At 41.1% G+C, this 19622-nt stretch overlaps 1 long non-coding RNA gene across 2 annotated transcripts; it reads left to right on the top strand.

Moving 5' to 3' along the window:
- Nucleotides 1-275: 275 nt before the first annotated feature.
- LOC122553216 (uncharacterized) lies at nt 276-17653 on the top strand. Of its 2 annotated transcripts, none has more exons than XR_006312635.2 (3): nt 276-6243; nt 6722-6787; nt 16471-17653. It is a non-coding gene; the product is annotated as an uncharacterized LOC122553216 (long non-coding RNA). The 2 variants fall into 2 exon arrangements; XR_015758424.1 differs by having other exon boundaries at nt 276-6332.
- The last annotated feature ends 1969 nt before the right edge of the window (nt 17654-19622 follow it).

Genomic DNA, 19622 nt, shown 5'->3' with positions numbered 1-19622 from the left:
ATCCGCCTGGTTAAAGTTCATGGAGGCATGGGATTGTCTTTCATGTGGGCATCAGGCTAGAAATTTGCTATAGTGTGCCCTAGGCTATGTGGGTAAATATGTAATGAACCTCAAAATCCTTATGGAACTTCAGGCCCATGTTTGTGCCAGGTCGACTTGAGTGATTGAAAGAATGCAATTTAAAACTCTGCCAGGCTTGGAGATGTGTGTAGTCAAGGGAGTCTATTGGCATTTGCCAAGTCATTAAATTTCCACTTCTTTTCCCACAGGACAAGCAGACTCATAGCCTGAAAGAAAGGGTGTAGATGAGGAGGTGCGCCTGATCTCACTGGTCCTGACAAAGAAGCCCCCTCTATGGGAGAACAGGGCAGCCTGAGCCATTGCGGAGATAGAAGGACAAAGCATCTGAGTGAAAATCCATCAATCCTGGTGAAACTATATTGGTGCTCAGGACTATGCAAGGAATTCTGCCATTCCAAGAACCTAAACATGCTTGTTCACTTCTGCAGTTCTCTGCAATCCAGAGTTCACATTAGCAGACTGAAGACACCATTTAAGGAATTTGCCTCTCCTGCTCCATCCACCAACACAGGGTCTCCAACTTGGCTTGCAGAGTGTTTACAATTAGGCACACATTCCTATTACCACCATGCACCCAGGACTCAGCAGCTCAGGGAGGCTATTACAGCTGAGGCCATAGACATTCACAGAACTGTAGGAGGACAGGGCTACACTGAAACCCACAGTGATTACAGGCCTCTGGAGCAGGGCCCCATTGAAAGCCACAGTGATTACAGGCCTCTGGAACAGGGCCTCACTGATAGCCACTGTGATTACAGGCCTCTGGCTTTGGTCACAAGCAGCCTGTGAAAAATGCTGAATTTAAATGTTTGAAGTGGAGACAGTTCAGAGAAGGTTCGTTAGATTGATTCCAGGGTTGAAGAGGCTGTGTTTTGAGGAAAGATTGAGAATATAGGGCCTATATTTAAGTTTCACAGAAGAAGAGTTGGCTACCTCGAAACATATGGAAGTCTGCTGAAGGTTGGCTGAGAGAGTATTTGCCCTCATTGTGAACTCTAGAACTAGGGTTAATCACCTCAACAAAGACATCTCACTTTTAAAAATGAGATTAAGGTTTTTTTTCATTCAAAGGGGTGTTAGTTTTTCAAACTCTCTTCCCCACTGACTGGTGGAGGTACGGTCATTCGACGTATTCAGACAGTATTTGACAGATTTTGATCTCCCAGTGAGTTATTTATTCTGGGGCTAGACATATAATTAGAATTAAGTCTACAATCAGGTCAGCTATGATCTTAGTAATGTTGCATCAGGTTCAAGAAGTGGAAAAGCTTCCTCTTGCTCCTTTTTCTTATGTTCTTATTGTTTAGTAATAAACTCAACTTCTTGGGTGCCTATTTTAACGTGCAAACTGGGAAGATATTCAAAGTAGCAGAATATGGGAAACAGAGTCCAATAAAGATCAAAGTTGGGACCACCTTTTTCACAATGTATACATTACACAATCAGAATTTAAAATCACATGCGCTTTTTCTAAATGTGTGGATGACACCGTTTTGAAGGAATAGACAATATTGAAAAGAATGAAAACAAAGTACAAGAAAAAAATAAGCAACATCCAAAATGGACATATAATTGATGAGTGCATTTCAACACAGATAAATATAAGCTATTACATTTTGGTAAGAAAAATAAGGACGTACTTTCAAAGGGAGCCTGGAGAACAAATAGACAAATCACGAGAAGTAGCAGCAGAAGTTAATAAGGCCATAAAAAAAATCAAATTAAGTACTGATTTTGTTTCTGGATGGATAGGTTGAAAAATAGAGAAATTGCGTTCCTGCATTGAACCAAAGTTAGATCACATTTGAATACCATTGAATAAATTGTTGTCATCGTATCATATGAAGAATATCATGGCAAAGTGCCAAAAAAAGATTTACAAGGTACCATTAAACTCAAGATTACGCCTGTAAGGAAAGGATGAACAGGTTGGGTCTTGCTCTTGAAAGGGTGGATTGACCAGTGACCTATCAGAGATTTTTAAACTCATGGAGGAGCTAATGGAGAAGACAGAGATAGAGAGTCTAACATAAAACTAAAGACCATCAAAACAATATAGTCATCTTGAAATCAGATTGGGAATTCAGAAAGAAATGTCTCTGAGAGAGTGGTTATCATAACCATAGAGAATAGCTGAGATTAATAGTTTAAAAGTATAGATTCATTTCAAAGGAGGTTGGATAAGCCAGGCAGGATAAAGGAAACAGCCTCGAGTTCTGCATACACTGATTGAACTGAATGGCTGGTTTAATAATGCATTCTCTTTATAAGCAGAGCAAAAAAATACTTTCTGTCAGTGGATGTCAGAATTGGAAGGTTTGAAGTCAAGTGTTTCCTTCACTGTAAAATTCTAATTAATGTACATATTAAAACAATGGCCTTCCATGATTCCTATTAGGAATGTGGTCTTTACTGTGCGGTCACCATAGGAACTCTAGCAACATTTCCAGGTTGTTGGGAGTGAGATCTGTCATTGCTTTGTTAACTCATGTTCCTGATACAGATGGGGCAGGGCAGCTATGTATAATAGGATTCTATCCATGAACTATTGGGAACTGGAGGAAACAATATTTTAACATCACTACAACAACTCTGCATTAATTTGGTTGATAGAATCTATGCCTGTGAGTCTCATGAGGGAATTTTAATCTTTTTGAGTGGTTGGTAGTTAAAACTAAAAAAAACCCCACAAATCAGGAAAGGTGACCATGAGACAATTTCCAAACTGCCCACAAATTGGACATGGTGAGGCAGGTGCACAACCCATCCACTCTTGCGAGATGCACAGGTCGATTAAATATTTCAAAGAAGCTGTGAGTTCCCTTCCCCCTCCTCCGGCATCCCCACCCCCTGCACCAAGTTAAAACCCTATGAAAAGCCGACCAATCATGTCTCCCAATGATTCTCAGTTTTCAATTCCCCCACCCCACTCCGACAAAGTTGGATTTGCTTGATCTTGACTCTCCTGCTATTTTCTACTCTGACAGCCAGCCAGCTGTGAATCTCTCCCTGTTTATTGGGAAACCTGTTGAGATAATCTAAAACAGCTTCTGTAATTATTTTATTCCTTCTCATCCACAAATCCTCTCCTCCCTCGAAACAGATTCTTAACTTCCTTCATTTAGAGGGATTACATTCAATATGACTCTCTCAGGAAAAATATATGTCTGAGGACATCAAATTAACCTAGTCCTGGGCACTTTACCATTCTGTAGTGTGGGTATTCTGCGTATGGAGCAGAGAATGAGGAGGAATGTACTTCATATGAAGGATTGAGATAGTGAAAGAGAATTCAGTCAACAAAGCTCATCCTTTTACTATATTAAGCCCTATTGTGGCATCTAATTGTGACATCTAATTGGGGGGTGCTCTCAAAAGGCACAGGTTCAAGTCACACCTGCTCCAGAGGTGTATCATAACACATTCTAAACTGGTTCATAAAAAATATCAACAGTTCAAACAAGTATCTGCTGATGGTACCAAAGCTAATTTATGAATAAACTAGCAATGTAATACTGAACCCAGCACCTATATTTATAAGCATTATTCCTATTCTGAAGGTTTGCATCTATCTTTTCATAGAAATAGAAATTTTTTTCTTGGAAATCTTGTTCCAAGTACATGGTATTCTGTTGGTCAGTTACATCATTACTAATGCAGCCTGAAAGAAGATATTTTACCCATCATACCTGTGCTAGCCTGTGATTATTCTTTTTGCTGTTGTCCATTTGCCCAATAATGATTGTCGAACGTGACTGACATCATTATATTCAGAAAACCAAAAGGACTACAGATGATAGAAATCACAAACAAAACAAAAACAGAAATTGCTGGAAATTCTCAGCAGGTCTGGTAGCATCTGTAGAGAGAAATTGGAGTTAATGTCTTGTGTCCTTTTTCAGATCTTTATATTCAGATTATCCGTAGTTTTCCTATAGTCTCAAACTCCTGGTGATGAGTTCCTTCACAGCTCTTGATTGGCCTTTTGAGTGGAAGATTAGTCTCATTGTGGGCCAGGGCTTTTGTTCAGGTGCATTGTGTGTAATGTCACTTTAGCATGAACATTGGAACATTTTTACTTTCACCCTTGATCAACCTCCAGGATCAATGCAATTGAAATATTAGGAGAAAGCTCCAGGTTTGAGCATTACCTGTCAAATGACAGTGTGCTGGAGTTTAGAGGATCACAGCTACTTCTGGTTGCAAGGATAAAAGAATAATATTTTCATCTATGCTAATTAGTACATGAGCTGTTAGCAGGGTGCTATGTTTAATGAGGATTTTGTAGTTGCACCAATGAAGGAATATCCACTTTTACTACCTAGATTCCACATCACAACATTGAAACAAACATGGCTGCTGAGAGATAGCACTAGATAGAGGAAAAGATATGTCATCAGGTAGTGGAAAGATGTGAAAATAACAGTGTTGTTGTGGTGGGTGATATTAATGTCCCCGTATTAACTAGGATTCCCTCAGTGTTGGGGATTTGGATGGGGAGCAATTTGTTAGGTGTTTCCAGAAGAGCTTTTTGAAAAAAATATGTGAATAGTCCAACAAGGGAAGGGGCCATACCGCATCTGGTACTGGAAAATGAGCCCAGCCAGGTGATCAATGTTTCATTGGGGAGCATTTTGGGAATAGTGACCATAATTCTGTAAGTTTTCAGATACATATACTCATGGATAAAATAGGGAGATTATGTGTGGAGCCAGATGAAATGGGTGAGATCCTTAATGAGTACTTTACATCACCAAAGAGAGGGACATGAGGGATATTGAGGTTAGGGAAAGGTGTGTGAATACTCTTGGGCAGGTCAACATTATGAAGTGTTGGGTGTCTTGAAATGTATTAAGATAGATACTTCCCCAGGGCCAAATGGGGTCCATCCCAGTAGACAATGGGAGGCCAGGGAGGAATTAACTGGGGCCTTAACAGATACCTTTACAACCTCGTTGATCACAGGTGAAGTTCCAGAGGACTGGAGAATGGCCAATGCCGTTCCTTTGTTTAAGAAGGCAAACAAATAATCCAGGTAATTGCAGGTCAGTGAGCCTGATGTCAGTGGTGGGGATGTTGTTGGAGAAGATACTAAGAGACAAAATTTATTCACATTTGGAAGCAAATGGACTTGTTAATGATAGGCAGCATTGGTGTGTGTGGGGAAGGTAATGTCTCACCAACCTGATTGAGTTTTTTGAGGAGGTGTCAAGGATGATTGATGAGGGAAGGGCAAGGGATGTTATCTATATGGACTTTAGTAAGCCATTTGATAAGGTACATCATGGCAGGCTGGTACAAAAGGTAAAGTCTCGTGGGATCTGGAGTGAGCCAGCTAGATGAATACAAAACTGCTTGGTCAAAGAAAACACAGTAGTGATGGAAGGATGCTTTTCAAAATGGGGATCATTAACCAGTGTTGTTCCATTGATATGTAGGTGCACAGAGCCCTGAACATGGCACACAGATGGATAAGGTGGCAAGAATGCATGCAGCACACTTGCCTTTATTGGCCAGGACATGGAATATAAACATTGGCAAATTATGTTACAGGTGCATAAAACTCTAGTTAGGCCATATTTGGAACATTTGTGCAGTTCTGGTTGCCACACTAATAGAATGACATGGAAGCTTTGGAGAGGGTACAGAGAAAGTTTATCAGGATTTTACCTGGTCAGGAGGGTTTTCATTATGAGGAGAGGTTAGATAAGCTTGGATTGTTTTTACTGGAAATATAGAGGCTGAGTGGTAACCTGATAGAGGTCTACAAATTATAAGAGGCATAGATAAAGTGGATAGTTAGAAGCTTTTTCCAGGGTGGAAAGGTTAACTGCAAGATAACACAGATTCAAGGTGAGAGGGGGAAAGTTTAGGGGAGAAGTGTGGGAAAAGCTTTTCACACAGAGGGTTGTGGGTACCTGCCAGTGGAAGTGGTTGAAGCAGGCATGTTCACAATGTTTAAGGTGTATCTTAATAGGTACATGAACAGGAGGCGATCAGACGGATAGAAACTGCATATAGGCAATAAATATGGGTCGGCATATGGGTCTAAATAAGTCTCTGATTCTATTTACATAATGCATGTTCATGAGTGAAATATTTTTAAACCTGAGGTATCACTTAATATATTTACAGATGAGATCATAAAGAGCTACTACAGCGGTGAGAATTAATTTTAAAGTGCAATCAAAATCCGGTTGTTTTGTTAATGGAACTGCATGATGAGTGGATTTAAACACAGATCCAAATAGGTGCAGGTTTGGTGGGCAGAAGGGCCTGTTGCTGTGTTGTATTGTATTGTATTGTATTGCTAATGGCACCACTGCAGTCCTACAATACTTTTAATGACTCCCTCTCTATGTCTGCTTATGTAGAAGATCCCAACATTATTTTGTAATTTTAGTCTTGAGTATGCATGGCATGTACATTTACTTGACCTTTGTTTAGCCTTGTTCTATTGCTTCCCATAACTGCTGATTATGAAGCCTGTGTTATTCGTGGTACTTACACATAATTGAATGCTGTTCCCTGGCCATATCATTTCTGCTGTGATCTCTGTGTGAATTATTTTCCTATGCTAACACCCACAGTATGTCCCACACAGAATTAAGTATCACTGTTTATGCTTTGGCAATTTCAGATTCTCCTCTCTCCTTGTTGAGGAAAAGATCATGCATTGCAAGAGGTTGAGAACCTACGTTTAGAGGTGAGCTGAACATTAATTGCACTAAATCTTTTTTCTTTGCAATGACCATACAGTACTTCAGGGCGAAGTTAAAAATCATACAACACCAGGTTATGGTCCAACAGGTTTATTTGGAAAGGTGCTGCTCTTCATCATGTAACTAGTGGGGCAGGATCATAAGACACAGAATTTAAAACAAAAGATCACAGCATCATGCAACTCAAATGATATATTGAACAAACCCAAATTGCTGTTAAGTCTATCATCTATTGGATGGTTTGCATGTTTCGGTTCATTAATATGTAAATCCCAGAACTTCTTTTAACATTCTCAAGATAACATAAGGTTTTATAAAAAAAGGTGACATCTCAACTCAGACAATGCATTAAATGTGTGAGGTTAGAGTCTGTCTGTATTCCAATCTTGAGTCAGGCCGGCTCTATTTCCAAAGTAGGAATTTATAAAATATTATTTGGATTGACTGCCTGCACTGACTGCCTGCAGGTTGTGTTTTTGAGCAAAAATAGAATGTATCTGCAAATACAATTCTGCAGATGCAAATTCACCCCATAGACTTACCTGTGTGCATGTGTGTGTATGTGTTTGGTAGAGTGTGTGCATCAGTATGATGGGGTTTAGGCCTGTGAGAGGGTATGTGTATGGGTGTGAGTGTGAGGGATGTATATATGTATGTGTCTAAGAGACAGCCTGTGTATGAGAGAGGGCTGTGTGAGTGTATCTGTACTTGTGAGTGTGTATGTGAGAGAGTGTATAGTGTAGTGGGGTCACGTGTAGTGTGACATGAACCCAAGGTCCCAGTTGAGGCCATCTTCATGGGTATCAAACTTGGCTATTAGCCTCCGCTCGACAACTCTGCATTGTTTCATATCCTGAAGTCCGGTTAGGAGATGGTCACCTGAAGATCTGAGGCCAAATGTCCCTGACCACTGAAGTGTACCCCCACTGGGAGGAACATCTTGTCTGGTGATTGTGCATGGTGTCTATTCATCTTTTGTCACAGAGTCTGCATCATCTCACCAATGTACTATGCCTCGGGGTATCCTTGCCTGCAACATATGAGATAAACAACATTGGCCAAGTCACATGAATACCTGCCGCATACACAGGGGGTGGTGTCCTCATGTGTAATGGTGGTATCCATGTCGACACACTGACACGTCTTGCAGTGGTTGTCATGACAGTGTTGTATGGTGTTGTGGTTAATGTTGTCCTGAAGGCTGGGTAGTTTGCTGCGAACAATGGTCTGTTTAAGATTTGGCAATTGCTTAAAGTCGAGAAGTGGAGACGCAGGGAAGGTCTTGGTGAGGTGCTAATCCTCATCAACAATGCGAAGAACATGGCGTAGTTTCTCCACTCTGGGAAATAATGGACAACGAAGGGTACCCTATTGATTGCATTCTGTGTCTGTCTCCTGAGGAGGTCATTCTGGTTTCTCACTGTGGCACGTCAGAACTGGTGATCGATGAGTTGAACATCATGTCCTGTTCTTATGAGGGCATCCTTCAGCACCTTCTGGTGTCCATCACTTTCCTCCTCATCTGAACAGATCCTGTGTAGGGCTTGTCCATAGGGGATGGCTGTTTTAACAGGTTTAGGGTGGAAGCTAGAAAATTGCAGCATCGTGAGGTTATCCTTGGGTTTGCGGTAGAGTGAGGTACTGAGTTGCCCATCCTTGACTGAGATGTGTGTCCAAGGATGAGACAGACACTAAAGAGTAGTCCATGGTAAGTCTGATGTTGGGATGAAACCCGTTGTTATCACTGTGCAGTTGTTTTAGTGATTCCTTGCCATGGTCCAGAGGAACAAAATGCTGTCAATATATTTAGTGTATAGTACTTGTTGGAGGTCTCGTGTAGCAAAGAAGTCTTGTTCAAACTTGTGCTTGAACACGTTGGCATATTGTGGTGCATATTTGGTCCCCATGGCTGTTCTGTGCATCTGGATGAAGAACTGGTTGTCAAAGGTGAAAACGTTGTGGTCAAGGATGAAGCAGATGAATTGCAGGATGGTGCCTGGTATTGAGTACTGAAGCTGTCACAGTCATGCCTTCATTGTGGGAGCACTGGTAAAGAGTGCCAAAATGTCCATTGTGACGAGGAATGTTCCCATTTCAACTTGTCCATGGGTGCTGAGTTTCTGTAAGAAATCTGTAGTGTCGCGAGAGAAGCTGGGGAGCCCTGTACAATGGGTTTCAAGATGCCCTTGACATAGCCAGAGAGGTTCTCACACAGGGTTCTGTTGCCTGACACAATGAGATGATCAGGTGTGTTGGCTTTGTGTATTTTTGGAAGGCAGTAGAAATCCCCAACTTCAGGACTAATTCATTCGCTGTGAAGTCCTTTACAATGTCTTGACGATGTAATGATTGCATCTGAAGTAAACACAATGTTTCAAAGTAGCTTTCCCAACTACACAGTGTTGTAACATTCAGAACACTTGGCAGATGGTCTTGTATTTTGATTAAAGTATTAATCCATGCCACCTCAGAGAGAATTGATATCTTTTCACTGTACTTTCCACAGGAGTACAATTTGATTTGAAAGCACTCTTTTGTAAATATTCTGGAATATGATACTTTATATTATGGAGGATAAAATATACAGAGCATGCTATTTTGTAATCTTTGATAATAATATCAAAAGCCATATGATGTGTATCTAGCACTTAATACGTGCCTATCTTTCCTCTTGCTTCTGGAAAACTGAATTTCATGTTTCATGAATAATTGAAACACAGTCTCTGATTCTTTTTACATAATGCATGATCATGAGTGAAATATTTTTAAATCTGAGGTATCATTTAATATTAATATATTGACAGATGAGATCATAAAGAAAAGAACTACCACAGTGGTTAGGATTAATGCTCAGAATTCTTAAAGTGCAATCATTCTCTGGTTGTTTTGTTAATGGAACTGCATGATGAGTGGATTTAAATACCAACATACCTCTAGGTTCTGAGATCAAATGCAATCCTTGTCAATTAGATGAAAGGTCCTGCTTATTGAAAACATCATGAGTATTTACTATTTGCAATATTTAACGCCCATGATTGTTGCTGCCAATATTAAAAATCATGCCAAATAAATTTAAATTTATAGGGCCTTGTGTGAAATAAGGTAAAGGAAGTGCAACCAAATCAACAGTGGACAGGAGACTCCAGCATGACATTGCAAATAGTACAATTCTATCTGGCGTTAAAGTGGTTGTCTCACTTTGAGCAATAATTAGGAGGATTCCTAATGTATGAAATAGATGCATTGGAATTGGATTTTAAAAATCTATGGCTCTCCTGATTCTATGCTAAAGTATATCCAGATTCTGGTCAAGCAATGGGGTCAAAGGTTAGCCAGGTCAGGCAGGAAAGTGGAGTAATCAGATGAACGACAATGTTTATTCAATGGCAGAGCAGGATGAAGGGTTTGAATATGTTAATGATAAACAGCAGAAGAACTGGAAATTTAAATTCCAAACAAAATAGAACATATCCTGGTCTTCCCCATCAGTTCCACAGGGCCTTGTTTGTGGTGATTGTTATGGGTGGAGCTCCTGACCATCCCAATGAAAGACAGAATGAAAGAGATCACCAGGAAAGAGTGTTGTTAGGCGAGAGGTTTAATCATCTCTGGTGTAGCAGAACAAAAGTAACCTGGTACACCAATTGTGAAGGGATTTGCCATGCCTTCAGGGCAGCACATGCTGGGCACAATAAAAGTTCTAGACTTTGATGTTTTGGAGTTTGGAAAGGTTTTTAATTGTATTTTCCATTTAAACAGCACTTGTTAAAGTGACACTATGGCATTCTATGTGGATGTTAGGCACGTTTAACCACTGAACCTTGAGGGAGTTTAGAACATTATTTAGAGATGAACAAATTTAACTTCAGATTAAGCAAACTCATTTCACAAGGAATGAATGTAATCAAGATTATAAAGGCAGCAGAGAATTAGGTCATTTTATGAAGCTGTACTGCTGATGAAGAGACAGACAAGTCCACAATTTAGATGTTGAATTAATGGTCTAAAATTATTGGCAGCATAATTTGCAGAGATGCATTGTTATATTACAAACCTCCCCCTCCCCGGCTCCCCTCTCTCACCCTGGTACTGTGATTTCATAAAATTACCTAAACCAGACGTGCCTAATGGTAGTGAAAAACCTTTGATGCCTGACATTATCAGAGCAAGGATTGTTCAAAAATTGTGTCTCTGATTTCAACAGCTTTCAGCTTTCAGTACCTGTTAAATAGGTTTTAATTTTAATTACGTTCACATGTTGTTCTTTCCCTGCCCTTTCTTTAATTTCTTGAAGATAAATGTCAAAGTTGCGATGACTTAATTAAACTGCATTGATATTCAATGTCACAGCATTCTGCAGTCAGTGGATGAAATTTCCAAACCCTGAAGACGCCTTTGGAGGTAGGAAGTGGAGAGGGTGGAGGGAGTTAGTGGATAAGTAAATGTAAGGAAGAATGTGGGTCCGACAAGCTTGCCAACAAGATCCAGCTTCAGGCCATGTACATAGAAAGTAGGAGCAGGAATAGGCCATTCAGCCTTTGAGACTGCTCTGCCAGTCATTATGATCGTGGCTGATCCATTATCCCAATGCCATACTTCTGCTTTCTCTCCATATCCCTTGATACCTTCATATCGAAACAGTTAGCGGTCCTTTTCTTAAATATACTCCTTGCTATAGGACAGATGTTGTTAATCTTGAAAGGGTTCAGAAAAGATTTAAAAGCACATTGCCAGGGTGGAGGGTTTGAGCTATAGGGAGAAGCTCAATAGGCTGGAGCTATTTTCCCTGGGGTGTTGGAGTTTTAAGGGTGAACTTATAGAGGTTTATAATCATGAGGGGTATGGATAGGTTGAATAGTCGAGGTCTTTTCCCCAGGGTAGGGAAGTCCAAAACTAGAGGGCATAGGTTTAAGGTGAGAGGGGAAAGATTTAAAAGGGACCTAATGGGCAACTTTTTCACACAGAGGGTGGTGCATGTATGGACGGAACTGCCAGAGGAAGTGGTGGAGGCTGATAGAATTACAACATTTAAAAGGCATCTTTTGGGTACCTGAATAGAAATGGTTTAGAGGGATATTGGCCAAATCCAGGCAAATGGGACTGGATTAATTTAGCATATCTGATTGGTATGGATGAGTTGGGTCAAAGGGTTTGTTCCTGTGCTATACACCTCTATGACTCTACGATATTACGACCCAGTTTTCTATAGTAACGAGTTCCACAGGTAACCACCTTATGAGAGAAAGACTATTTCCTCATTGTGGTCCTAAATGGCCTACTTGGTATCTTCTTGCATGACAAATTGCAGCAACCCAAGTGTCCACGAATGTAAAGCAATGAAGAGTATTTAGTTAGATAGAACATAGAACATAGAACATAGAACAGTACAGCACAGAACAGGCCCTTCAGCCCATGATGTTGTGCCGACCACTGATCCTCATGTATGCACCTTCAAATTTCTGTGACCATATGCATGTCCAGTAGTCTCTTAAATGTCCCCAATGACCTTGCTTCCACAACTGCTGCTGGCAACACATTCCATGCTCTCACAACTCTCTGTGTAAAGAACCCGCCTCTGATATCCCCTCTATACTTTCCTCCAACCAACTTAAAACTATGACCCCTCGTGTTAGCCATATCTGCCCTGGGAAATAGTCTCTGGCTATCGACTCTATCTATGCCTCTCAGTTGTCAGTATTAAATATTTGCAACAGAAGGCAGGTTTTCCAGTGACATATGGGTCCCATGGTATTTTAAAACCTACCATTACAGAGGAGGTGACACAGCAAGAGACTAGGTCTGTGTAAGATTTCAAAGTTCTGAAGTGTTTACCAGCTGGAAACGATAAGACTGATGCATTCCCACAGCAGTCTGAGGATTTCCCAAAGGTTGATAGGGCTGGGACTGATGCAATACCAGCCTCTGCCCAAAGGAGGGCATTTCCCATGAATCATTGTTCCGGCTATTGCCTCTTACTGTTGACGGCATGATGGCAGATGGCTTTCTTAGCAACAGACAAAGCTGTCTACCTTCCACCTTCTGAACCCAATGTACCTTCTGCTGTAAAGAAAAGAGTTCAAGACCTGAAAAAAGGTCCTGCAAACAAAAACCTAAGGGTTTGGACAATTCAGCCCAGGGGTCCGATTATGACTTCTCTAAATCCAAGGAATTAGAGAATCATGATGCATCAATGCTTTTCTTGGATGGTTAAGCGATTATTTTTTAAACTTATTAATAAGAATTAAATCAGTAAATGCTCACATTCTATGAATCATGCCAACGAGAATATCTAATTTGGTGGGATTTTCCTGGAGGTGGTGAGAAGACTGGCAAGAGTGACACCAAATTTCAGATTCCCACCCTCGAGATAAACATCTGCAGTTAAGATCTCTCAATCAGCTGGTAGTGGTCAACATATTCAGCAGCAGATTATGACAAGCTTATCATCAGTAAACAACAACATCTCATCCAAAGTATAACTCGCTGGAATTACATTCATCTTCCCAGCTAATCGAGAAACTTGACATTTTAGATTCCTCATTACAAATAGCTTTATGTATTTTATGATGGGCACTCCTTCTTGACTTTGGGGCAGGTACTTGCTCCTTTGTCCTGATAGTTATATGGCTTTTTGTGTGATGCTTCCATTTACTGCACTGTACTTCCCCAGGTATGGCTGAGATATCCAACAGGAGGAAGTCAGGCTGCCTCTGTCGGCCATCTTAAAGTCTAACAGACTAGTGGCAAATAGAAGGCAGCTTACGCTGAAGGGCAAGCTTCTGAACACATGACAAAGGGGTGCTGGTGTCTAAAAGGTATGGAAGGGAAACTGGTAAAAGGAGGAAAGGTAAGTTGGGCAAGGGTATCCAAGAAAGGCCAGGGTGGAAATGGCCTGGATCAGCGAAGGGCTGATGGGTTCTTGCGGGGACAAATATACACAGAATTTGTCAGAGTTTGGGGGTCTGCAGTCTGCATAAATGGGCGGAGGATGGAAAGTTACAGGAGTAGCAGGGATTGTAAGAACTGAACACAGGGCAAGAGGCAGTGGGGAGGAGTCTGGGGGGAATTGATACGAACCTACATCTCACCAACTTTCCCAAAGATCCCTTAGACAACACCTTCCAGACCCACAAACATTACCAGCTGGAAGGGCAATAGCGGGAGACACATGGGCAAACCACTTCTCAATATTTCATTTTTCCTCCATTGTCGTTAGGTCAAAATCCTGAAACTCCTTCCCTCACCACAACATCAGTCTGTCTAGACCAAACAGACAATAATAGTTCCAGAAGCAGATCACCACCACCTTCTCAAGGACCATAGATGCTAACTCCAGCAGTAATGCATACATCCCCTAAATTAATTTTAAACTCATCTTCAAAGTAACTACAAAACTCTCTTTTAATGTCAAAAGACCTACACACTAAAATGGGAGAAAATTACATCTTTTTAGGGGGAGGCCAGAGTTACAACTTAGAATTTCTGGCAACCGAAAGGGCACTAATCATGAGTCCAGTGGAGAGAGGCAGAAACTCAGAGGCAAACTGTGTTTAGATGCATTTAGTTGCCAGCTAACCCCTTCAAGCCTGCCTGAAATGTAGAGATATGGGTCTATGTGCCTGAACCCCACTTTCCCAGAACCAGGAATCTTGGGACCACACTGCCAGCTTGACCCAGTCTTAAGAACACTCAACCCTTCTCCTCTCCTGACCCGACACAACCTCTCCCCTAGTCCTGACCCGACACAACCCTTCCCCAGTCCTGACCCGACACAACCTCTCCTTCCCAAGAGTCTTATTAAGAACCTACCTCCCTTCACTTTGCATAACATATACAAACCATTTATATTTTATAACTGTTATCCCTATAGCCTCCAACAGAGGAAGCTATTACATTACAAAATGTAAATCCTAATTTTTGTTATGCATGATATTTTTATCACAACATGAAAATCCAATTTCAAAGAATTTTTTCAAATTAATCCAATGTAGCCCCAGTAACAGCCGTGCCAATTATACGAGTAATTTTATGAGGACATTTTGTTTTGATGTGTGACATATTCTTTTAATTCACCTTAGCTGTGCTTGCTCCAGCACAAATAGTAGGCTTCAAGGGTGACAGAGGACAATTTTCAGATATGATTTTTTCTATAATTATCACAGGGACCTTTGCCAGAGCCTTAGCCACAATCCACTATGGCCTATTAACAAAAGGAGTTGCAGATCTCTCTGAATTCAGTTGAGTTCAGTCCTGGGATCACAGGCTCTGAACTGTGGTCCAGTTGTGGCACATATCTTTTGTATTTGTTCATGGAATGTGGGTGTTGCTGGCTGGGCCAGCATTCATGGCCCTTCCCTAGTTGCCAAGAGGGCAGTTGTATTATTAACCACATTGCTGTAGGTCTGGAGCCACATGGAGACTGACCAGGTTAGGATGGCAGATCACCCCTCCTGAAGGGCATCAGGAAAACAAATGGGTTTTTACAACAAATGATAGTGGTTGTAAGACTAGCTTTTTATTCAGTGTTTTTCAAGTTGAATTCAAATGTCCCCATCTTCCATAGCAGGGTTCAAACCCAGGCCCTCAAAACATTTAACTGGAGTTCTACATTACTAGTCCAACAACATAATCACTTACCCATCACCTCCCCATCAAATACCACCAGCACTGGACTGAGGCTTTTAAATGGGCATTAATTGCCAACTTAATGGCTGCAATTGACAGAAAATTGGAGAGGTAGACCATTGGCCTTCCAGCCACTGATGTAAGCAGGGTAGGCGCAGAGAGACATTGAACATTAAAGTCTGCAACCCAATTAAATACCCCACCACCCAACCCGCTAATGAAGAGGGCATTAAATTCTGGGGTCACTGGTCTTACCAGCACACCTTGCAATAAATGGGATTCTAAAATGAGAATTAATGGGATTTCAAAATCAGAAATGGTCTCTACTGACTCCGCTCATTCTCACTTTCCAGGAGCTTTTATACCTCCATTTTGTCTCCACGCATGTCTTTGTCTTTTACTGATTCATTCAACAATCTGTCCCACAACCCCTTTCCTGGATCAACCCATATTTGGTGATGTGGATGACCAGTGGCCAGCATATCAATCAGTGACCGACTCTGTTCCCGGTTACTGACTGCTCACTCCGCAGTGAATGGTATTTCTGGCATTAAGACTCAGAATTGCAGGATATGTAATCTTGCTGCTGGACACAATCCAAACTATTCTTTGGGTTAATCATTGCTTTGCTAACCATGGGTGTTGAATCACAGGTATCTTTTGCTGTTCGGTTGCAGCTCCTTCAAGTTGCCTAGTTTTTACTCTGCAATTCCACAGATCTTACAGTGAAATTTTAGTTTTTCTCTGCTTCCTAAGCCAAAATTCCATTGCAAATCCTGGACCAAATGAATTGTCTACTGTTGACTTTTATTCTCTGAACTTTTATTCTCTCCTGAACTGGAAGTTGCTTCTGCATTGCCTCCCACAGTGAAATGAGCTTCTTCAATTTAGCCCTTTTGGATTGGTATCCTTTTCACATCAGTATGCAATCCAAAATACTTCCTTGCCTTGCTAAGACTTGTGTCAGAGATTTAAATTACCATTTTAGATTAACTGTATCCCCCTCCATAACACAATGGTATTTTGCACTTATTTTTTTCAGCATCTTCTGAGCTCTGACCTACTGTTCCTTCATTCGGAGGCTCACTGAAGATGTTACCTAGTATGGTGATGAAACGTCTGAAAATGAACCCTTCAGTTCAGCAAGCAAACCGACATTCAAAGCACTACACCCTCGTCCCACAGGACTGGCAGAGGAGGCCAGCCCATGTCAGCCTGCTCCAGGTTTGCCATCTAGTTGCAGCTGACAGGAGGAATGCATAGTAATGTAGGAAGAATGCCAATGACTTTCTCCGCTCTGATGCCTGACCCTCCAAAGTTCATGGTCTATCACTCTTAATATTGCTTGCAACATCATCCCCAAGTGCTTTCACCAACTCCAACCCCACTCCCTCAACACCACAAACTTTGCATGCCCTCTGCACTGCCTTCTCATTTGCTCAGGACGTCTCCCCATTGGCACAGCTGTGCCATCCACTTTCATCTCTCTTTCATCTCCCTTAACAGCTGCTTCTCTCTCACTCTATGAGGGGATGCTACAATAGGCTGATAAAAAAAACAATGGCTGCCTTCAGCTCCTCACCTGTTATGAGGAGGTGATCCTTACTCTGACTGCCCTGAACAGCTGACTGACTGACTGTGGCACAGTCCCTGGAATCTAATGTCTGAAACCTATCTCATCAGATACTGTGAATTGAAAACTAACTGGTACAGCCCATTACTACAAAAGGAGGGTTCCTGAAAGAAAATTCAAACTCTACACCACTGTCTGCAGAAAAATGACTTCAACTAGCCATAACTGATCCAGGAAGACACCCATGTACCAACAGCTTGTGAGATTTTGAATGCAGATCAATGTTTGGCTCAAGCTATGAATAATTGTTTTTTTTTAATTTAACAAAATTTAACTTCCCCTGGTCAAAATACTTTCAAGATAAAAATGGTAGAAAGTGAGTCAAAGTTAATGCTTTGAGTCCAGAATGAGATTTCTCAAGAAGACAATACTGAACTTGAAACATTAATGCTGCTTCTCTCTTCACAGATGCTGACCAGACTTTGTGAATTTCTCCACATTTTCTGTTTTAATTTTAGAATTCCAGCATCCACAGTATTTTGCTCTCATACATTTAAGATAATTCTTTGTAGAGTTTTATATTTTTTAGTTGTATTATTTTTCAAAAATGTTAGTTGTATGTATATTTAAACACTCTAAAACATATATGTATTCTTTCTGTCTTTGGCTGAGTAAGTCTTTTTTTTAACAATAAACTAATTCTTTACTTGTTACTTAAGGAATTTGACTCACTATTTCTAGTACTGAGCTACATACAGCCTGACTCTACACCAATAGAAATATAATTTCTCTTTTTAAATTAAAATTTTGTTCTGAGCAGTGGATGAATGGGTCAAAGTGAGGAATCGGTTCACTGTCTAAATGGATCATCACAATCAATGTTATTGGTAGGTATTAATGACTGAAAGCAGAACCAGGAAAACCTGACATGGGGGTGTTGAAGGTAGAGGAAACAAAATGGAGGCCATATGTCGTGATCTGAATATACTGAACTTATTATTGAGTTCAGAAAGCTGTATTGTGCCAAAATGAAAAGTAAGGTGTCATTCCCCAGCTTGTAATGCACTTCACTAGAACATTGCATCAGAGCTCAGTCAGAAGTGTGTGCATGGTATATTAAAATGGCAACTGGAAGTTGTGGTCAGGCTTGCATAATGAGAGTAAATGTTCACAAAGTGTCTCCCAATCTGCATCTGGTCTCTCCAATCCAGAGTGAACACATTATGAGGGACAAGTACAGCAAAGTAAGTTGAAAGAACTATAATTACAAAAAGGTCACATTGTTGTGAATTTGATTTCTTTCACTAATGAAGGCTTTTTTTTAGAATAATCCTCTTCCAGTTTAAGTAAAGAGATCAGACATCAGATCATCATTTGTTAATTGTAGCAGAATGTTTTTCTCAAGTTATAACCTCTTCAGTTTCCTTGACCTCTCTGTCTCCATTTCAGGGAACAAACAGTCCATTACCATCTACTACAAAGCCACTAACCCCCATAGCTACCTTCACTACAGCTCATCACACCCCATGTCCTGCAAGAACTCCATCCTATTCTCCCAGTTCCTTTATCTATTGCATCCTTCACATGATGCCACCTTCTAAAACACTGTTGCTGACATGACTTGCTTCTTCCATAACCGTGGTTTCCCACTCACTGTGGTTGGCAGACCCTTAACCGTATCCAACCTATCACCCGTGCTTCCGCCCTTGCCCCTTCCCATCACTCTCAACACCATGATTAGGTCCCCGTTGTCCTCACTTTCATCCCATCTGCATCCATGTTCAAAGGATTTGAACCATTTCAAATGGTTTTCTCTACCATTTCAAACAACTCCAGCAGAACGCCCCCACCAAGCACATCTACGCCTCACTCCCCCAGTCTGCATTTCACAGGGATCGTTCCCTCTGGGACACCCTAGTCCATTTCACAATCACCAACACCTCTCCATGGCATCTTTCCATGCAACCACAGAAGGTGCAAAAGCTGCCCTTCACTTCCTCCCTGCTCACCATCCAAGGGCCTAAACAGTGTTTCCAGGTGAAGCAGTATTTCACCTGGACTACCTCCAATCTTGTGTATTGTATTCGCTACATCCAATGTGGCCTACTCTATAGTGGAGGAATCAAATGCAGACTGAGTGACCGCTTTACAGAATACCTCCAGTCCGTGCGCAAGCAGGACCCCAACCTTCCCGTTGCCGATCATTTTAACCCAATGTCCTGCTCACATGCCCATTTGCCTGTCATCTGCATGTGCAGTGTTCAAATGAAACACAGTGCAAACTGGAGGAACATCTCATTTTCAAACTGGTTATTTTACAGCCTTCTGGAGTTATTATTGAGTTCAACACCTTTAAGTTGTGAACATTTCTTCCTTTTCTTTTACCATTCCTCCCCTCCACCCATTCCACTTACTGTCCTTTGAAGTCTGGCAGGAGACCCACCATTGTTCTACCATTCTCACATTCTGATCACTTAAACTGAACTATCAACATCTTTTCTCCACCAGCACCCGCTACCCACTACCCCCCACACCCCCAAACTATTAGCATAAATGCTGTCCCCTCCACACTTTACTTCAGCTCTGATGAAGAATCATCTAGATTCTAAATGTTAGCTTGC

The sequence above is a fragment of the Chiloscyllium plagiosum genome, unplaced genomic scaffold (assembly GCF_037043375.1).
Source record: "Chiloscyllium plagiosum isolate Xiang-an unplaced genomic scaffold, Cpla_swu_hap1 HiC_scaffold_10, whole genome shotgun sequence".
Lineage (NCBI taxonomy): Eukaryota > Metazoa > Chordata > Chondrichthyes > Orectolobiformes > Hemiscylliidae > Chiloscyllium > Chiloscyllium plagiosum.
This window is presented reverse-complemented; position numbering and strand designations above follow the sequence as displayed.